This window comes from Oncorhynchus clarkii, chromosome 25 (assembly GCF_045791955.1).
Source record: "Oncorhynchus clarkii lewisi isolate Uvic-CL-2024 chromosome 25, UVic_Ocla_1.0, whole genome shotgun sequence".
NCBI lineage: Eukaryota > Metazoa > Chordata > Actinopteri > Salmoniformes > Salmonidae > Oncorhynchus > Oncorhynchus clarkii.
The window spans coordinates 17,625,601-17,645,799 of record NC_092171.1 but is presented as its reverse complement, the minus strand read 5'-3'; the positions used below and the strand labels follow the sequence as shown (position 1 = coordinate 17,645,799).

At 42.6% G+C, this 20,199-nt stretch overlaps 1 protein-coding gene across 1 annotated transcript in view; it reads right to left on the bottom strand.

Moving 5' to 3' along the window:
* Positions 1–20,199, bottom strand: part of LOC139384057 (dnaJ homolog subfamily C member 17-like) — a 491,465-nt gene that overhangs the window by 319,457 nt on the left and 151,809 nt on the right. The gene's annotated exons all lie outside the window — the stretch shown is intronic.

Sequence of the window (20,199 nt, the reverse complement as noted above, 5' to 3'; positions counted from 1 at the left end):
ACATGGATGATACAGTACATTGGAGATACAGTGGGGAGAAGAAGTATTTGATACACTGCCGATTTTGCAGGTTTTCCTACTTACAAAACATGTAGAGGTCTGTAATTTTTATCATAGGTTAACTTCAACTGTGAGAGACGGAATCTAAAACAAAAATCCAGAAAATCACATTGTATGATTTTTAAGTAATTAATTAGCATTTTATTGCATGACATAAGTATTTGACACATCAGAAAAGCAGAACTTAATATTTGGTACAGAAACCTTTGTTTGCAATTACATAGATCATACGTCTCCATACAGACTTTCTCCAGATCCTTCACTTTTCATGGCTGTCGCTGGGCAATATGGACTTTCAGCTCCCTCCAAAGATTTTCTATTGGGTTCAGGTCTGGAGACTGGCTAGGCCACTCCAGGACCTTGAGATGCTTCTTACGGAGCCACTCCTTAGTTGCCCTGGCTGTGTGTCATTGTCATGCTGGAAGACCCAGCCACGACCCATCTTCAATGCTCTTACTGAGGGAAGGAGGTTGTTGGCCAAGATCTCGCGATACATGGCCCCATCCATCCTCCCCTCAAAACGGTGCAGTCGTCCTGCCCCCTTTGTAGAAAAGCATCCCCAAAGAATGATGTTTCCACCTCCATGCTTCACGGTTCTTGGGGTTATACTCATCCTCCTTCTTCCTCCAAACACGGCGAGTGGAGTTTAGACCAAAAAGCTCTATTTTTGTCTCATCAGACCACATGACCTTCTCCCATTCCTCCTCTGGAACATCCAGATGGTCATTGGCAAACTTCAGACGGGCCTGGACATGCGCTGGCTTGAACAGGGGGACCTTGCGTGCGCTGAAGGATTTTAATCCATGCCGGCGTAGTGTGTTACTAATGGTTTTCTTTGAGACTGTGGTCCCAGCTCTCTTCAGGTCATTGACCAGGTCCTGCCGTGTAGTTCTGGGCTGATCCCTTACCTTCCTCATGATCATTGATGCCCCACGAGGTGAGATCTTGCATGGAGCCCCAGACCGAGGGTGATTGACCGTCATCTTGAACTTCTTCCATTTTCAAATAATTGCGCCAACAGTTGTTGCCTTCTCACCAAGCTGCTTGCCAATTGTCCTGTAGCCCATCCCAGCGCAGGTCTGCAATTTAGCCCTGATGTCCTTACACAGCTCTCTGGTCTTGGCCATTGTGGAGAGGTTGGAGTCTGTTTGATTGAGTGTGTGGACAGGTGTCTTTAATACAGGTAATGAGTTCAAACAGGTGCAGGTAATGAGTTGAGAACAGGAGGGCTTCTTAAAGAAAAACTAACAGGTCTGTGAGAGCCAGAATTCTTACTGGTTGATAGGTGATCAAATACTTATGTCATGCAATAAAATGCAAATTAATTTCTTAAAAGTCATACAACGTGATTTTCTGGATTTTTGTTTTAGATTCTGTCTCTCACAGTTGAAGTGTACCTATGATAAAAATTACAGACCTCTACATTCTTTGTAAGTAGGAAAACCTGCAAAATCGGCAGTGTATCAAATACTTCTTCTCCCCACTGTAATACTGTATAAGACAAGTACTGGAAACAGTAGAATACTATGAAATATTGGGGACACCAGATTTTAAAAAGGCTTTTGATAGAGTATGATTGGAGTTTATATATAAATGCCTAGAATATTTCAATTTTGGGGAATCTCTTATAGAATGGGTTAAAGTTATGTATAGTAACCCTGGGTGTAAAATAGTAAATAATGGCTACATCTCAAAAGTTTTAAACTATCTAGAGGAGTAAAACAAGGTTGCCCACTATCGGCATATCTATTTATTATTGCCATCGAAATGTTAGCTGTTAAAATTAGATCCAACAATAATATTAACCTCTCCAGGGTATGTGGGATGCTAGCGTCCCATCTGGCCAATATCCAGTGAGGTTGCAGAGCGACAAATTCAATTACAGAAATGCTCATTATAAAAATTCAGAAAACAAAACATATTTGACATAGGTTTAAAGATTAACTTCTTGTTAAACCAACCACAGTGTCATATTTATAAAATGCTTTTCGGAGAAAGCATAACTAGCCCAGAGCATACCTAGCCCAGAACATAGCCCAGTTGACAAATTATTACAAACAGTAACCAGCCAAGCAGAAGCGTTACAAAACTCAGAAATAGAGATAAAATTAATCCCTTACCTTTGATGATCTTCATATGGTGGCAATCAGAAGACATTCATTTACTCAATAAATGTTCCTTTTGTTCTCTTTATATCCAAAAACCTTTCTTCAGTAATCCACAGGCTCAAACTCAGTCAAAACAATCAGACAAAAAAATACAAATTGTATCCGTAAAGTTCATAAAAACATGTCAAACAACGTTTATATTCAATCCTCAGGTTGTTTTTTAGCCTAAATGATCTATAATATTTCAACCGGATAATAACTTCGTCAATATAAAAGGTAAACAAGAAATGCACATGCGCCTGAAAAAACTCTGCGTCACGTTAGGGTCCACTCGTTCAGACTGGTCTTGCTCCCTCATTTATAAGAATACAAGCCTGAAACGATTTCTAAAGACTGTTGACATCTAGTGGAAGGCATAGGAACTGCAAATGGAGTCCTAAGTCAATGGATACCTCTCTGGATTAAAACCAAATTATGATAAGTACTATATTACTTATTGGATCACTAAAGAAAATGCAAATTTTACATTACCATGTAGTTAACCAATTATATGGTCAGACGGAGATGTGGACATACTCGGTATACAAATCCCCAAATAAAGAAATGATCTCACTCCAATACATTTTTATAGAACGTTAGCAAAAATAGATAAGATCTTGCTAACATGGAAAATAAAATACCAGTCTATTTGTGTTAAAATCCCCTTGATTAACTCTTTGGTCATATCACAGTTGACCAATTTACTTATGGTTTTGCCTACACCTGCTTTTTAAAGTATATGAACAAAAAATATTCCATTTTATTAAGGAATGGCAAGCCAGACACAACTAAAAGGGCCTATTTATATAACGAATATGAAATTGGAGGGCAGAAATTATTCAATATTAAAGCATTAGACCTCTCAAACAAGGCATCAGTTATACAAAAATTATACTTAAATTCAAACTGAACATGTCTCACCCCATGTTCAAGAATGGCCTTTTTCCCTTTTTTCAGATTACAACTGCTCACTTACAGTTGTTTGAAAAGGGAATAATCTCCAAAATATCATCATTTTTTAAACAAGCCTTAGAAAGTTGGTTGCAATTTCAGTTTAATCCACCTGAAAAGACAGAACAAATAATACAACAAATATTGTGGTTAAACTCAAATATGCTAATTGATTTAAAAAAAATTCAAAAAGAAATGTTTAAAGGTATAATTTTTGTGAATGATATCTTAAATAGGACTGTTAGAGTTATGTCACACAAGCAGCTAACACAGACACATGGAAATGTCTGGTCTACCAAAAATTACAACCAACTAATTGCAGAATTACCACAAAAATGGAAGAGGCAAGTATGAAAAAAGTAAGGAACTTCTATGTCGGCCCTGCATTAATGAACATAAAAGGTTAAAGAAAAGTGTAATAACTAAAAACATGTACCAATTTCATTTAAGGACCAAAAAACGGACAGCTGTGCCATATAAATTGTAAAATAGTTGGGAAGAGATTTTCGATGTACCCATTCCATGGCACATGTATCAATTCATAAACCGCAAAACGACACCGGATTCAAAACTTCACATTTTTCAATTGAAATTACTTTTCAAAATTCTTGCAACCAATAGAATGTTATATATGTCGGGGATACAATCTTCCCAGCTCTGCAGATTTTTCTGTAAGGAGGCAGAGTCATTAGATAATTTATTTTGGTATTGTCCATATGTAGCTTGTTTTTTGGTCACAGGTCCAGGAATGGCTGAAGAATTGCAACATTTGCCTAGAACTAACACTGCAAATAGCAATACTGGGTGATTTGAAAAGCCATAGTCAATCAATCAATGAATCAATTTTTCCAATAGTTTCTTCCAAATGACCCGTTTGTAATCCATGTATGTAAAATATCTCGGCAGTATGAATATTAATAGAGCATATCTACCATACACTTATTTTATATTTTATTTACTGTAACTGGTGCTGCATCTCCATGCAGTCTAAACAACGTCTTGAGTGATCTCATCTCATGCACAGGCAAGAAATATGTTAGTGCCTTGTGTACTGTAACCTTATGCTGGAGGCTATTCACACTGTCATATATCTGTATAAAACTTTCCACAGGACTGTTTTTTCTCTAGTTGTGTGTTTGTTTGTTTGTTTGTTTGTTTGTTTGTTTGTTTGTTTGTTTATTTGGTGGAGGTCTAGGAGAGGCAGCACTGACCAGTCTAGGGTGCAATCCAGTGACCTTGTAAAAGAGAACTCATGAAAAATGAATGCGAGAAATACGACCGCCTGTTTTGTTTGCCATTTAAATGCTCCAGGGGTCATAAATTATGTTTACTCTGTTTTTTTCTCTCCTCTCTTTTATTTTTTGACCCCTCCCAGACATGAAGCGATAATACTGGGAATGGGGTTTGGCTCTGTGGAGGGACGTAACAAGAGAGGGGGCTCCAGTTTACAACATCATGATTTATATCTGCCATGCAGAATATTTCACTGAGACTCCGATCAGGTTTTACAGTGGGTAGTAAAGCAATCAGTGAGCTCACCACACAGCCACATCAATCATTACTGAGACACACACACACACACACTAGGGTACTGGTGAGACACACCAAGGTAAAACAAGAGCCAGGCAGGGGAGAAATCATTACCCGCCCAGGGTCTCGCTCTATCACGTAAATTACATTCCTTCATAATAGGTGAATAATCCGCTTTACATTGGTAAAACAGTAAAACGATGATTCAAACAGAGTCAACATGGCTGCTGTTTGAATCAAATAACACCTTAAGCAATTTCACTTCACATTTGTATTATGGGATATCTATTTACGCAATTGATAGCATTGACATTCATTCCTCAAAAACCAATATGGTTTGACAGGCCTTGTTTGTGTGCATAAACGTGAGCGTGTGTGTGTTTGAGAGATAGTGTGTGTGCGTATGTACTGTATGTGTGTGTCCGTGTGAGTGTGCGTGTGTCAGAGAGAGAGAGAAAGAGTGAGAGAGTGAAAAAGAGAGAGAGTGTGTGTTTGTGATATGTATGCCTGCTCCAGTGTGTGTTTTTAAGGCACCTGTCTTCTTCTGGGGTACTCTGGACCTGGTGAGGCATGTTAGAGCCGGTACAGTATCAGACACACTCACACCCAGCTGCTCCTCACATCGCACGGCTATTTCTGACCCACAGATTCAGCCAGAGGCATGGGGGGACAGAGGGGTCAGCAATGCACTCTCTGCCTCCAGGTCGCACCCTCTGATGTCCAACATTCCTGCACACGGCCAAACTGCTCCTCCTCTCACTCACACCATTCCCCCAGTCATGGAAATGGCTCTCAAGTCCCTCAGACAAGTCACATGCATAGTATCACTATGTTTACACCAAGCAACACTGATGGGGAAATGTATTGGAGATGCATAGATTCAGTGCTGTGTACTACAAGTGGTGATGTCATCCCTGCTGAAAAATGCTGGTCTGGCTCACTGTCACTTTCCTAATTGGAATGGTGGAGTAAGAAAAGAGTAATGTCTGTGTTTAGTCAAGATCTCTATCTCCTCAACAGAATTAGATTAGACAATGTTTATCAACAGTGAAATACAGTATATAGTTATGTTAAACATACAAACATGCAGTATATGTGTGCAATATGCCAATGACACATGACCAGGGTCTGCCCTCAGAGCATCCCCCTGCACAGATAGCTGTTGATCTCCTGTCTCTCCTGCTCTGCCAGATCGCTCCCTACAATGGCCCACTACATAGGGCCCCATGCCTACAGTGAAGTTCCTCCATCCTCCACAGGGTTCATGGACAGGGCATTGTAACATGGATAGGGGGATTTGTGGGGGTGTGGTAGGAGTATGTTAGTTCCTGGTACACGCAGTTCTCCGATGGAACCCAGGGACGCCCGCCAGTTGCCTGGTAATCTTGTGGCGAGCCCCAAAAGACATGATGAAATGACAGCAGCTGTTGTTTTTGTTAGCACGGCCAAAATGATGGCCAGATTTCACCATGGGAGCACCGAAATGGATCCCAGTCTCACGGCTCAGCCATCCTTGTTTTTAGTTTTTATTTAACCTTTTATTTAACTAGGCAAGTCAGTTAATAACAAATTCTTATTTACAATGACAGCCTACCCCGGTCAAAGCCTAACCTGGACGACGCTGGGCCAAATGTGTGCTGCCCTATGGGACTCCCAATCATGGCCGGTTGTGACACAGCCTGGAAACAAACCAGGATCTGTAGTGACGCCTCTAGATCTGAGATGCAGTGCCTTACACAGCTGCCCCACTCGGGAGCCCGAGTTGCTCCAGGCTGGGACACTGAGTGCCACAGCATGCGGGCAAAGGCTTCATTATGGGCCATCAAAAATTCATATGGCATACAGCACTGAGCCCTCTCCCGCTGCATCGTGCAGCTAACCACACAGAAGGCTGGAAGCAGAGCACACTGACTATCTCTGAAAACAACAAATAATAATACCTATCATTTTCCTGCAATGCCTTCTGTCTTCAAACAGCTATGATTTAATAATTTATGACTTATTATATTGTCGATCACTATGTATGGTATTGATGTACATTTTAGCAGACACTTTTATCCAGAGTGACCTACACTAGCAATTAGGGCAAGTCAACAGATTTTTCAACTAGGGGATTCGAAACAGCAGTGTTGGTTATTGGACCAACACTCTTAACTGCTAGGCTACTTGCTGCCCAGGTTGGGCAGAATCTGAAACGTGAATCAGTTACAATGGGTCTTGGTGGGTATGGTATCTACGATGCAATTAGCACTAATCTGATAATAATTTTAGAATCTCACTACATTTAAATGACTAATTGGACTTATGACAGTTTAATGGAGGGTGTGTTTGACCTTTGACCTTGCAACATGTTATTCAGCAGTAACAAGGAACTAATGGACACGGCGTCCATTAATGAAGAAGCCAATGACATCACCCGTCGGGTGACCACGTGGATCGATCTGTTGAACTAACTTGGAGCGTGTTGCTAACTGTCAATAACAACTCAATCAATAAGTCCATCCATATTCATCCCATAAGCAGCTCTTTAAGGTGTTTAGTGTTTCTGCCTGGGCACTAATCACCTTGGCCCCCTAGCAGGCTCTCTCTAACCACATTAGAAACATGTTAACAACCACCGTGAATCTCCTTTCCTCTACCCCCTGGGACCTTGGCCTGATGCATTTGTCGGTTTATGGTAAATTATATTGCACTGTATGTTCTCCTCTGTCTGGGTTTGCTGTCGCAAATGATTTGCAATAAAACCTCCATGCTACAGACCACAGTTCTATGGTGGGTCCATCACTTATTGGTAGGGCCAGGAGTTGTTCCAGATCATGTGACCTGATAATAACAAGTTTTGGAACAAAATACCACAGTAAAACACAGTTATGTGTTTATGCAAAATTGAGCACTGGTACATGAACCACAGATAAGGATTGAGCAGCGAAATGATAATGTTTCATCGGCACTGGGGGGCAGTGTTATACACTAGGCCTATATTCACTACACTCTCTAAATCTCCATGAATGTTGTCACATATACTCTCTCTCCAGCACTCTAGATCACCAAGCTGCTCATTATGGAGCACACCTGTCACCATCGTTACGTGCACCAGCGCGTCATCAGACTCACCTGGACTCCATCACCTCCCTGATTGACCTTCCCTATATCACTCCATTTGGTTCCTTCCCCAAGCGTTATTGTTTATGTTTCAGTTTCATGTCTGTGTGTTGTTCTTGATTTGTATTATGTTTAGTTAATTTATTAAATTATTCACCCCCTGAACTTGCTTCCCGACACCCAGCACATTCGTTAGAGAATAATGCCTCACCTAAGGGAAGCATCAGGGAGTGTTTTTTTTTTTTTTTTTGGTGTTGGAAGGGATGTCAGGTCCGGGTATCAGTACCGGCTCTTCAGGCTCTCACGCTACAGGTGGCTCGTCGGGCACTCAAGCTTCAGCTGGTTTGTCGGGCTCCTACGCCTCGGCCAGCTCGTCAGGCTCTCACGCCTCAGCCGGTTCGTCTGGTTTCCGGTCCGCTTCTGATCTCCGGGTTCGCCCCCTTGGTAGGTGTCCTGCAGCTGGAGACGTGCGCCAGGGAGAGGGTACTGTCAAGTATACTCCCTCTCTCCGGCGCTCTAGGTCATCAGGCTCCTGCGCCTCCGCTGGATCGCCAGGTTCCCCGGGATCATCCCTTTGTTCAGCATCCTGCTGCTGGAGCCGCATCTTGGGGAGGGGATACGGTCACGTATACTCCTTGAGCCTCTGACGTGTCAGCATTGATTGCTACACAAATACAGCCCATATGTTGACGCCACACTGATCCTCAACACAGGGTCCCCACAAGGGTGCATGCTCATCCCCCTCCTGTACTTCCTGTTCACCCATGACTGCATGGCCACTCACATCTCCAACCCAATCATCACGTTTGCAGAAGACATAGTGGTAGGCCTGATTACCAACAATGACTAGACGGCCTACAGGGAGAATGTGAGAGCCCTGGTGGAGTGGTGCCAGGAAAATAACCTCACAATGTCAACAAAATGAAGGAGCTGATTGTGGACTTCAGCAGACAGCAAAGGGAACATACCCACATCCACATTGACGGGCAACAGTAGACATGGTGAAAATATTTGAGTTCCACGGCTTGCATCACTGACAGTCTGAAATGATCGATCCACACAGACAGTGTGTTAAAGAAGGCTGAAGAAATGTAGCTTGGCGTAAGAACCTCAAAAACTACTACAGATGCACCATTGAAAGCGTCCTGATGGGCTGTATCACCGCCTGGTACGGCAACTGCACCGTTTACAACCGCAGGGCTCTCCAGAGGGTGGTGCGGTCTTCCCAACGTATCACCGGGGGCACACTGCCTGGCCTCTAGGGAATCTACAGCACCCGATGTCACAGGAAGACCAAGAAGATCATCAAGGACCTCAGCCACCCAAGCCACGTTCTGTTCACCCCATTACCATCTAGAACGCGGAGACAGTACAAGTGCATCAAAGCTGGGACCGAGAGACTGAAAAACAGATTCTATCTCCAGGCCATCAGACTGTTAAATAGTCACCACTAGCCGGCATCCACCCAGTACCCTGCCCTGAACTTTATTCACTGTTACTAGCCGGCTACCACCAAGTACTCTACCCTGCAACTAAGAGACTGCTGTCCAATGTACATAGATTCATTGAATACTGGTCACTTAAACAATTTTATACATTGTTTTACCCACTTCATATGTACAGTATATACTGTTTTCTATTCAAGGCTCATCCTATATAACTGCGGCTGTTGTCAAGAGAATTTTCAATCCCAATGATGATAACAATCACTGAAGCTTTGACCAATCCCCCCTAGGTTGTAAAGCTAGGGTTAAGAAGAATTAGGCAAAGACTCGCACAGCCTTCCTACAAGCGCCTACAAGTCTACAAGCACATCTGTTCCTCCCTGGGTGAAGGAACTCCTATCTCCTGTTGTCACGATCGTGTGTAGAGATGGACCAAGGCGCAGCGTGATCTTGGTTCCACATATTTTATTTGAGTTAAACGTACAAAAAACAATAAAGAATAAATTAAACGTAATGTTCTGTAGAGTTCACAGGCATCAACACAAAAACAAGATCCCACAAAACACAGTGGTGAAATGGCTGCCTAAATATGATCCCCAATCAGAGACAACGCTATTAGCTGCCTCTGATTGGGAACCATACCAGGCCGACATAGAAATCAACACACTAGATCACCCACCCTAGTCACACCCCGACCTAACCAAAAGAGAGAATAAAAGGCTCTCTATGGTCAGGGTGTGACAGTAACCCCCCCCCCCAAAGGTGTGGACTCCGGCCGCAAACCTGACTCTATAGGGGAGGGTCCGGGTGGGCGTCTAGCATCAGTGGCAGCTCCGGTGTGGGGCGAAGTACCCACTCCTCTCATGGATCCGCCTGCATCGGTGGCGGCACTGGTGCGGGACTTTGCCCCCGCCCCGACCACGAGTCCGGCCATGGAGCCAGGTCAAACGCCATGCCCGGACTGGGCCTCGGTGTAGAGGAGGACCCCGGCCATGGAGCTGGGGACCGTCGCCGGAAGGAAGCTCCGGACTGAGGACCGTCGCCGGAAGCTCTGGACTGGGAACCTTCGCCGGAAGCTCTGGACTGGGGACCGTTGCCGGAAGCTCAGGATTGGGGACCGTTACCGGACTGGGGAGGCGCACTGGAGGCCTGATGCGTGGGGCCAGTACAGGTTGCACTGGACTGGTGACACGCTCTTCAGGGCGAGTGCAAGGGGCAGGCACAGGACGTACTGGACTGTGGAGATGTACTGGAGGTCTGGTGCGTAGAGCCGGCACAAATTGTCCCGGACAGATGACACACACTTCAGGGCGAGTGCATGGAGGAGACACAGGACGTACCGGACTGGGGAGGCACACTGGAGGCCAGATGCGAGAAACTGGTGCAGATGACACCGGACTGGTGTCACGCTACTCAGCACGCCCGCTCTGCAGGACTCTCATCGCCCCCACCTCTCTCCGGAATCTTTCGTCGAGTTCCTCCTTCGACTCCCTGATGGTCTCTGGCTCATTCCTCAGCTTCGCCGACCACCCCGTGTGCCCGACACCTTTTTTTTCCGGGCTGTCTTTTGGGCTTTCTACCCGGCGTCGTCGCTGTCCTCCCTTCTCTCCTGTCGTCTGTTTGTCTGGCTTGGGAGGAAGTCTGACTTGCCAAGACTTCCTCCCAAGTCCAGGATATCCCAAGATCCCACAAAACACAGTGGTGAAATGGCTGTCTAAATATGATCCCCAATCAGAGACAACGATAAACAGCTGCCTCTGATTGGGAACCATACCAGGCCAACATAGAAATCAACACACTAGATCACCCACCCTAATCACACCCCGACCTAACCAAAAGAGAGAATAATAGGCTCACTATGGTCAGGGCGTGACACCTGTCCTTGGTCTCACAGTACCAAAACATGTCTGTTGTCAGTTGCTCTTTATCACACACAAACACAATGTTCCCACTGTCTCACAATATTATAGTATTATGTCTAAACACATTGTCTAAGCTTCTGTAACTATTAGGGTGAAATACTTTAGTCATTACTCTTAATGTCATTCAGATTCTCTTATCATTACTTTAAACATGTAAATTCCCTTATCAGCTGCACACACCTTTTCTATTCATATGCTGTCCATCCCATCTATACACACCATTATATACATATAAACTCAGCAAAAAAAGGAACGTCCCTGTTTCAGGACCCAGTCTTTCAAAGATAATTCGTAAAAATGCAAATAACTTCACGGATATTCATTGTAAAGGGTTTAAATACTCTTTCCCATGCTTGTTCAATGAACCATAAACAATTAATGAACATGCACCTGTGGAACGGTTGTTAAGACACTAACAGACGGTAGGCATTTAAGGTCACATTATGAAAACTTAGGACTCTAAAGAGGCCTTTCTACTGACTCTGAAAAACACCAAAAGAAAAAAATGCCCAGGGTCCCTGCTCAGCTGCGTAAACGTGCCTTAGGCATTCTGCAAGGAGGCATGAGGACTGCAGATGTGGGTAGGGCAATAAATTGCAATGGCCATACTGTGAGACACCTAAGACAGAGCTACAGAGAGACAGGACAGACAGCTGATCATCCTCGCAGTGGCAGACCATGTGTAACAACACCTGCACAGGATCGGTACATCCTAACACCACACCTGCAGGACAGGTACAGGATGGCAACAACAACTACCCGAGGTACACCAGGAACACACAATCCCTCCATCAGTGCTCAGACTGTCCGCAATAGGCTGAGAGAGGCTGGACTGAGGGCTTGTAGGCCTGCTGTAAGGCAGGTCCTCACCAGACATCACCGTCAACAATGACGCCTATGGGCACAAACCCACCGTCGCTAGGACTGGCAAAAGGTGCTCTTCACTGACAAATCGTGGTTTTGTCTCACCAGGGGTGATGGTCGGATGTGCGTTTATCGTCAAAGGAATGATCATTACACCGAGGACTGTACTCTGGAGCGGGATCGATTTGGAGGTGGAGGATCCGTCATGGTCTGGGGCGGTGTACTCAATGATATATATATTTTTTACATTGTTTGCAAACTGATATGTGACACATATTAATGCCAAAATAACATGAAAAACAGGCAAGCCCCCCCCCCCAAAAAAATGATGTGAGGCTCAAAACACCTGCCCTGAATGACGAGATGCCACTGCTAGGAACACAGGCATTTCTCTGCACCCGTGATAACGTCTGCAAAATACAGTGCATTTTGGGAAATTCAGACGCGTTAACTTTTTCCACATTTTGTTACGTTACAGTTTTATTCTAAAATGGATTAAGTTACATTTTCTTCTCATCAATCTACACACAATACCCCATAACGACAAAGCGAAAACAGGTTTTCTCTACATTGAAAAACCTTATTTACAGTATTCAGACCCTTTGCTATGAGACTCGAAGTTGAGCTCAGGTGCATCCTGTTTCCATTGATCATCCTTGAGATGTTTCTACAACTTGATTGGAGTCCACCTGTGGTAAATTCAATTGATTGGACATGATTTGGAAATGCACACACCAGTCTATATGAGGTTCAACAGTTGACAGTGAATGTCAGAGCAAAAACCAATCCATGACGTCGAAGGAATTGTCTGTAGAACTCAAAGACAGGATTGTGTCGAGGCACAGATCTGGGGAAAGGTACCAACACATTTCTGCAGCATTGAAGGTCCACAAGAATACAGTGGCCTCCATCATTCTTAAATGGAAGAATTTTGAAACCACCAAGACTCTTCCTAGAGCTGGCCACCCGGCCAAGCTGAGCAATCAGGGGAGAAGGGCCTTGGTCAGGGAGGTGACCAAGAACTCAATGGTTACTCTGACAGAGCACTCCACAAATCAGGCCTTTATAGCAGAGTGGCCAGACAGAAGCCACTACTCAGTAAAAGGCACATAACAGTTGGCTTGGAGTTTACTAAAAGGCACCTAAAGGACAGACCATCAGAAACAAGATTCTTCGGTCTGATGAAACCAAGATTGATCTCTTTGGCATGAATGCCAAGCATCCCGTCTGGAGGAAACCTGGCACAATCCCTACGGTGAAGCATGGTGGTGGCAGCATCATGCTGTGGGAATGTTTTTCAGTGGCAAGAACTGGGAGACTAGTCAGGATCGAGGGAAAGATGAACGGAGCAAAGTACAGAGAAATCCTTGATGAAAACTTGCTCCAGAGCGCTATGGATCTTAGACTGGGATGAAGGTTCACCTTTCAATAGGACAACGACACTAAGCACACAGCCAAGACAACGCAGGAGAGGCTTCGAGACAAGTCTCTGAATATCCTTGAGTGGCCCAGCCAGAACCCGGACTTGAATCCGATCAAACATCTCTGGAGTGACCTGAAAATAGCTCTGCAGCGACGCTCCCCATCCAACCCGACAGATCTTGAGAGGATCTGCAGAGAGGAATGGGAGAAACTCTCCAAATACAGGTGTGCCAAGGTTGTACCACCACACCTAATAAGACTCGATGCTGTAATCGCTGGCAAAGGTGCTTTAACGAAGTACTGAGTAAAGTGTCTGAATAGTTATGTAACTGTGATATTTATTTTATTTTATCTAAAAACATGTTTATGCTTTGTCATTATGGGGTATTGTGTGTATATTTATGAAGGAATGAAAGATTTAATTCATTTTAGAGTAATGCTGTAACGTAACAAAATGTGGAAAAAGTCAAGGGGTCTGAATACTTCCCGAATGCCCTGTATGTGTACGTGACCAATTAAATGTTATTTCATTTGCTCAATGCCACACAAACAAAAAGCACCTGTTGATGCTTATAAGCTCTATTCATGCACTCTACACATAGCCTAAAGACATTTACACACATAAATGCATACTCTTCAGGCCCGAGTCTAGCTGAGGTAATTTAGAGTTTGATTTAGGGACACAAGGGAGTCGTTGTAGCCATGGACAGCTAGGCAGCAGCACACACACAACTGGCTGAAACCTGAGATGCTGGCCCTCCGAAGAGCCCCCAGCTGCAGAGGATCACACCCCATATCTCCACAACCGGGAGATTAACCTCTCTGACACACACATGTACACACACACACACACACCAGGAAAAATGTAGCCTTATATCTGGTTTTATAGTAATCTAAAACTTTTGAGACTTGCTGTCCAAACTGAATATGTGGTGGGGACAATTGTTTGCAAAATTATTATAAGCAGCAAATACATCCCCTCAACAACAGTTATTTTCAGTGCTTTAATGGCATTTCACAGTCTGTTAAGCTTGATCATCTGTGGTCTAGACATTTTGCTACAGATGTAGGATCTTCATTTGATCATTCTGCTGCACAATAACTTTAATGGAAAATGTAAAACATATAAAATGTTAGTGTATTTAACAAGGCTTCTGAAGTTTGTAATTTCCACTTTTTTCACTTACGAAAAAGTTATCAAGCCCTACAAAAATGCAGTGGTGTAAAGTACTTAAGTAAAAATACTTTAAAAACGACTTAAGTCGTTTTTTGTGGTATCTCTACTTTACTTTACTATACATATTTTTGACAACTTTTACTTTTACTTCACTACATTCCTAAAGAAACTGATGTACTTTTTACTCCATACATGTTCCCTGACACCCAAAAGTACTCAAATTAAATAAAATCAAATTGTATTTGTCACATGCGCCGAATATAACAGTGAAATGCTTACTTACAAGCCCTTAACCAACAATGCAGTTTTAAGAAAAATAAGTGTTAAGTAAAAAATAGAAAATAAAAGTAACACATAACTAAACAGCAACTAAACAGCCGCAGTAAAATAATAATAGCGAGGCTATATACAGGGGGTACCGGTACAGAGTCAATGTGCGGGAGCACCGGTTAGTCAAGGTAATTGAGGAAATATGTACATGTAGGTAGAGTTCAAGTGATTATGCATAGATAATAAACAGAGAGCAGCAGTGTAAAAGAGGGGTCTGGGTATCCCTTTGATTAGCTGTTCAGGAGTCTTATGGCTTGGGGGTAGAAGCTGTTAAGAAGCTTTTTGGACCTAGACTTGGCACTCCGGTCCTGCTTGCCATGCGGTAGCAGAGAGAACAGTCTATGACTAGGGTGGCTGGAGTCTTTGACAATGTTTAGGGCCTTCATCTGACACCGCCTGGTAAAGAGGTCCTGAATGGCAGGAAGCTTGGCCCCAGTGATGTACTGGGCCGTATGCACTACCCTCTGTAGTGCCTTGCCGTCAGAGGCCGAGCTGTTGCCATACCAGGCAGTGATGCAACCAGTCAGGATGCTCTCGATGGTGCAGCTGTATAACTTTTTGAGGATCTGAAGACCATTACCAAATCTTTTCAGTCTCCTGAGGGGGAATAGGCTTTCTTAGTGTGCTTGGACGATGATAGTTTGTGGTGATGTGGACACCAAGGAACTTGAAACTCTCAACCTGCTTCACTACAGCACCGTCGATGAGAATGGGGGGCGTATTCGGTCATCCTTTTCCTGTGGTCCACAATCATCTCCTCTGTCTTGATCACGTTTAGGGAGAAGCTGTTGTCCTGGCACCGCACAGCCAGGTCTCTGAGCTCTTCCCTATAGGCTGTCTCATCGTTGTCGGTGATCAGGCCTACCATTGTTGTGTCATCAACAAACTTGATGATGGTGTTGGAGTCGTGCCTTCCCCATGCAGTCATGAGTGAACAGGGAGTACAGGAGGGGACTAAGCACGCACCCCTGAGGGGACCCCGTGTTGAGGATCAGCATGCCAAATGTGTTTTTACCTACCCTTACCACCTGGAGGCGGGCTGTCAGGAAGTCCAGGATCCAGTTGCAGAGGGAGGTGTTTAGTCCCAGGGTCCTTAGCTTAGTGATGAGCTTTGAGGGCACTACGGTGTAGCATTCTCACAAAGGTGTTCCTTTTGTCCAGGTGGGAAAGGGCAGTGTGGAGTCGAAGCGAACATAGAAGTCATTTAGCTCGTCTGGTAGGCTCATGTCACTGGGCAGCTCACAGCTCACACCTATCTTTCTGACAGAACACAATGTGTATATAATTAAAATCACAAGTATAGCTTTCTTGAGATTAATAGAGGTGTGCCCCAGGGTTCCAATTTAGCTCCTGGGTTGTTGATTTGATTTGAGAAATGGGATGCAAACAGCAAATTTACATCTATACGCAGATGATACAGCCATATATTAACGTGCTCCTTCTCTGGTTCAGGCTGTTGAACAGCTCAAGACTGCTTTTCAGTCACTGCAGGCCTCACTTTATGGTCTCAAAATCGTCTTGAACATACAAAAAACTAAATTCATGACCTTTACCGGAGCTGGAACTCTGCCAGAGAAGGTTAGCATTGTCACATCTGGTGGCTTATCCATTGAAAAAGTGTCATCCTACAAATACCTAGGTATTTGGTTGGAAGACAAGTTGTCTTTTAAAGTTCATGTGGATAATCTTGTGACAAACCTTAAATTGAAATTGGGTTTTTATTTTCGTAATAAGGCTTGCCTCCCCTTATGGCTAGAAATAAGCTTGTTCAGGCCACTTTTCTCTCTGTAATTGATTATGGTTACTTGTTGTATATGCATGCAACCTCCATCTTACAGAGACTGGACTCTGTTAATCATGCGCTTTATTAATAATCCCAAGTCACCTTGTACCAAATGATAGGTTGGACCTCACTTTATATGCGCAGAAAGATACATTTGTATGTGTTCATCTACAAAGCCCTTTTGGGTAAACTCCCTCTTTACCTCTGTAGTCTGGTCTCCTTCACCACCAGCAGTTACCATACCGGGTCTGATAGGTGGTTGCTACTTAAAGTCCCCAGGACATTCACAGTATTAGGCTAAACTGCCTTCTCTTGTTGTGCACCAGAGGCATGGAATAGTCTACAATCCATGCTTCATCTGGATATGTTAGTGCCACTGAATTCATTTAAAATATTGATGGGAGACTCTGTTACAGATGAGTGTAAATGCTTTTTTTTTTAGCCTGGATCACGTTGTGTTGTATGGTATTGCTGTATGTTTTAATTATGTAATGTACTGACTGTTGCTGCCTTCTTGCTGCCTTCTTGGCCAGGTCTCCCTTGAAAAAGAGACTCTGGGTCTCAATGGGCTTTTCCTGGTTAAATAAAGGTTAAATAAAAAAGTCTGTAATAGTTTGCAAGCCCTGCCACATCCGATGAGCGTCAGAGCAGGTGTAGTACAATTCAATCTTAGTCCTGTATTGACGCTTTGCCTGTTTGATGGTTCGTCGGAGGGCATAGCGGGATTTCTTATAAGCTTCCGGGTTAGAGTCCCGCTCAGTGAAAGCGGAAGCTCCACCCTTTAGATCAGTACGGATGTTGCCTGTAATCCATGGCTTCTGGGTATGTACGTACGGTCACTGTGGGGACGACGTCATCGATGCACTTAATGATGAAGCCAGTGACAGATGTGGTGTACTCCTCAACGCCATAGGAAGAATCCCGGAACATATTCCAGTCTGTGCTAGCAAAACTCATTACATTTTGAATGCTAAGCAGGACAGGAAAATGGTCTAATTCACATACTTATCAAGAGAACATCCCTCATCCCTACTGCCTCTGATCTGGAGGACTCACTAAATACATGCTTTGTTTGTAAAGGATGTCTGAGTGTTGGATTGAACCCCTGGCTATCTGTAAATAAGAAAATGTGTCCGTCTGCTTTGCTTAATATAAGGAATTTGAAATGATTTATACTTGTACTTAAATATATTTTAGCAATTACATGTACTTTTGATACTTAAGTATATTTAAAACCAAATACGTTTAGACTTTTACTCAAGTAGTATTTTACTGGGTGACACTTTTACTTGAGTCATTTTTATTAAGGTATCTTTACTTTTACTCAAGTAGGACAGTTGGGTACCTTTTCCACCACTGCAAAAATGTTAATTCATTATAATCCACATATTAATTTACATTTCCTGTTGCCTCAGGATTATTTTGCTGTTGTAGCAAACTGGCTCAAATCTGACATTTGTGTCTCCAATACGGGGATCATTTGCATGGTCTATTTGCATCTGTGAAAGTCTATACCAGCATCTACTGTGCCCCGGCAAAACTATTTGCATTTCTGTATCACATAGAGTCCTGTCAAGCCTTTATACCAACTTGCTGGATGCCCAAGTCTATCTCTTCCATCGACCAAAGGCTTTCTATGTACTGAAACAAAACAACATTTCCAAACAACCAAACAAAATCCTGCTATTGTGAATATTGGAAAGGATGAAAAATGTGTCTAGATCCGTTGGATTGGATTACAGAGAAACAAGTGTGAAAAGCACATTAGTCATTGCTCTATAGTCTGTCCTGACAGACTGTTGACAGAAACTGAAACTGACCAGTGCACAATGCATTTGGTTCTGGGTTTTGAGATCATTTGAATTATTAATGGATGTGATGTTAGTATGTTTGTAAAATATAAATAACCTTATTTCATTTAGAAACAATTGCATACCATTCATTTTTGTGTTCAATTAATGAAAACTGAAATTATTTAGTTTGATAAGACTATATTTTATTAAAGTGTTTAAAGTTATGCCTGTGAGCCATAAGGCACAGGAGGCCCAGTGGTGAAAAGGTACCCAACTGTCATACTTGACTAAAAGTAAAGATACCTTAATAGAAAAGGACTCAAGTAAAAGTGAGTCACCCAGTAAAATAGTACTTGAGTAAAAGTCCAAAAGTATTTGGTTTTAAAGATACTTAAGTATCAAAAGTAAATGTAATTTAAAAGTCTAAAAGTATAAAACATTTCAAATAATTTTAAGTATATTTAAAACCAAATACTTCTAGACTTTTGCTCAAGTACTATTTTACTGGGTGACTCACTTTTACTTGAGTCCTTTTCTATTAAGGTACTGTATCTTTACTTTTACTACAGTATTACAATTGGATACTTTTTCCACCAATGTCCTGTCCTGCTAACCATTTATATTTGAATTTATAAGGGATCCCCATTAGCTGCTGTGAAGGCAGCATCTACTCTTCCTGGGGTCCAAACACAGTAACGCACTTGCAACACATTCAAAATGTAATGCATATATATATATATATTTTTTAATGAATGTAGTGAAGTAAAAGTAAAAGTTGTCCAAAATATACATTGTAAAGTAAAGATACCACCAAAAGTGACTTAAGTAGTACTTTAAAGTACTTTGCACCATTGAGTAGGCCTGTCAAACAACATTTTGAATTGATGTACGGTCTGTGTAAGTGCCCACTGCACATGTCACAGGAACACAATGGATTCTCAGAGGACATGAATGTGTCTCATTTGCAAGGTAAATCTACAGAGACGTAATGTCAACAGTATATCGCCTAGTGCTCATAGTTAACTGTAACAGGAGTTAAGAGCGCTAACAAAACATTCAGCCATGACTCTCTCATCAGACGGGTAAGAATCCTTGATTGGTCTTATAATTTCTGTTTCACCATTTTGCTGATAATGACAATTATACTTTTTCTTCTAGAAAACAATATAAAAGATGAGATCTTGATAGTTGAAGAGTTTATTGCAAAACGCTATATCCACTATATCCAGAAATGTTGGCTTATGGGTACCTTCATGTGTGTAAAATATTACTGTTCTCAGATTTTTTATTCATCGATCTTAGATGTGTATGAAAATATGTTAATTTTGCAAAACTCTACAAAACATTAAGAACGCCTTCCTAATATTGAGTTGCATGCACCCCCCCCCCCCCCCCCCCTTAAAATTAATGCACTTACAGTAAGTCTCTATGGTTAAGAAAAGCATCTGCTAAATGACTAAAATGTCCAATATTACTGCCTTTTTTTCAATATTGATGTCACCAATGTAGCATTTGTACATTTCTTTAAATGCAGTTGTAGTAAAATGTAGTTATTTGTTATATTTTACTGTGTAAAACCTAGATATACTATGTATTCCTCCGAGAGTGAAGTGGATATATAGCATTTAGCAACAAAAAAACACACAATTATTTGTCTCTGAAATGAAACCATC